Here is a 2685-nt window from a genome sequence, read left to right as displayed (position 1 = left end):
GGGGGCCCTCCTACGGCGGGTCACGTGTGCCGACTCGACTCGGAGACAATCAACCACCACGCGTCAGGGGAGAAAATAAAACCCTCCTCCTAGACGGCCACTCCAACACTATCCCGCGGGATGTCCCCTCGAAAAAACGAGTAAAGTCCCTTGCAGCGCGGACAAAGGAAAAGCCCGTGGGCTTTATGGGCTTTACCTTCTCTCCCATTAGGAGTGCATTGAGAAACCTCAGAAATAACCCAAGAAAGCTTCTTGGAGAGATTGCTGTCACCCTCACACTGTCTTAAAACAACACTCGTTTGCTTTCCACACGGATTTTAGGCCGCTTTTTACAATTGAACACCCAAATTGCTCCATTTACTCTCACTGCGGCGGGCCTCTGGTACTCCATGGAGTACCAGGACTAGTTCGGCCCGGCGTTCACCCCCCCGAGGAGTACCAGGGCCCAGAGCGGAATACATGGATGTTATCGCCCTGTTACCGAATTATATCGATACCGATGTGCTTTTCACCTCATTGCTGAGTGGATTTATAAACAGGAACACCGAAACAGCTCCTTTCAGCTTCACGGCAGAAACGCCCCTGGTAATCCATGGAGTACCAGGGGAAAGCCTGTAAAATAAGCCCATACACACTTCTAACATGGCCTTTATCACCCTGTTACTGCATTACGATGACACCCATTTGCTTTTGATCTCATTGTCTGCCAACGTACGGAAAAAGCGGGGGGGCATTAAGGGGGGAGAGAGAGAGACATGGAGATTTTCTCAGCCTCTCATTCTTTTTTTTTTTTTTTTTTTAATTGAACATAAATAGTACACGCAAATGTACAAATAAACATGGCAAGGTAGAACTGAATGTCAATGAAACAACCAGGCATGAAGAAGAAAAGGACATAAGGACATTCGTTCTGTATGTAATCAGAAGTTAATAGTGTTAACGGTTTGTGAGAAATTTACATTGCTAGACAAAAAAAGAAATTAAAAGGAAATAATTAAATAAATAGATAGACCAATGAAATTAAAACCGAAAAAAAAAAAATGCAAGGGGAATACGACATGTAATTAAGTTGGCGATTCACAAGGAATCTCAGACATCAAACTGTATATTTTTTGTTGTTTATATATAAACATATATAAACAAACATATATTGTTTGTTGTTTATTTTTGGGATATATTGAGGAATATTTAATGGAAAGGAGTCACAATCGCTTTTTGACAATGTCGAAGTGTATAGGTGGCTATAGAATTTAAAGTTTTCATTGGAAATGATAGCCTCATCTGTAATTTCCTTGTTGTTAAGACGGGCTTCCGCTTTGCTCCGCTCCTCCTCTCCTCCGCTCTTCCGCTCCGGGCCCTGGAACTCCCGATCCGCGGGACTTCGGTGAATTCCGGGCCAGTTTTTTTGCTCTTCTGCTCTCCTCCCCTCCTCCGCTTCTTCGCTCCCCCGCTTTGGACCCTGGAACTCTTGAACAGGGCCGGGCTTCTGCCCTCCGCCTCTCCTCTGCTCATCCGCTCCAGGCCCTGGCACTCCCTGTGATCCAGTCATTCGCATGTGCGTGCCCGGAGGTCCGGGAGCTCCACTCAAACGTCCGGGGGGGGTAAGGGTAAGGGGTCCTGTCCCTCTCCCCCCCTCCTCGCCGCCTCTGAGAAGAGAAACATCTCCTCCACTCCTCCGCTCCTCCGCTGCGGAACCAGGTATTACCGATCCGCCGGACTCAGGCGAATTGCAGAAAGGGGTTTTGCCGTCCTCCGCTCCTCCGCTCCTCCGTTTCGGGCCCTGGAACTCCCGAACCGCTGGACACAAGCGAATCACGGTCCGGGCTTCTGCTCTCCTCCGCTCCTCACCTCATCCGCTCCAGGCCCTGGTACTCCGTGTCCGCGGGAACCCCCCCCAACCCACAAAAACAAACTCTCACACACACACAAACACACGCACACACACACACACACACACACACACAAACACACAAACACACACAGACACACCTGAACTCATCATAGCTGTGCTAATAGCATTGGCCGAAACGTTTCCACAACCAAACCAACATTAGCTCATCCACTCATTCACATATGTGTGTGCCCAGAGGTCCGGGAGCTCCAGTCATAAGTCCGGGTGATCTATGTCCGGAGAAGGCTCACATTAGCCGCTCTAAGGGGTCCTGCTGCCCCCCAGCTTCCCGGCCTTTGAGAAGAGACACATAACTCCGCTCTTCCGCTTCTCCGCTATGGGCCCTGGTACTCCCGATCCTCCGAACTCAGGTGAATTGCGTGACGTGCTTCTGCTCTACTATAAGCCCCTACACACTTCGAACACGGCTGTTATCACCCTGTTACTGCATTTCAATGACACCCATTTGCTTTCGATCTCAGTGTCTGCCACCGTACGGAAAAAGCGGGGGGGTGGGGGGTGGGGGGGCATAAGCGCATTCGTGCTGTAAGTAATCAGAAGTTAATAGTGTTAACGGTTTGCGAGAAATTTTTAATGCTAGACAAAAAAAGAAAATTAAAAGGATATAATTAAATAAATAGATAGAAAAATAAAATTAAAAACGAAAAAAAAAAAATTGTGAGGGGAATATAACATGTAATTAAGTTGGCGGTTCACAGGGAATCTCAGACATCAAACTGTTTTTAATTGAACATAAATAGTACACCCAAATATACAAATGTACAAATAAACAT

This window comes from Fistularia commersonii, unplaced genomic scaffold (assembly GCF_037954325.1).
Source record: "Fistularia commersonii isolate RoL2024-O1a breed Wild unplaced genomic scaffold, RoL_Fcom_v1.0 HiC_scaffold_42, whole genome shotgun sequence".
In the NCBI taxonomy this organism is placed as follows: domain Eukaryota; kingdom Metazoa; phylum Chordata; class Actinopteri; order Syngnathiformes; family Fistulariidae; genus Fistularia; species Fistularia commersonii.
The sequence above is the reverse complement of the archived record's forward strand: the minus strand, read 5'-3'. Positions refer to the sequence as shown.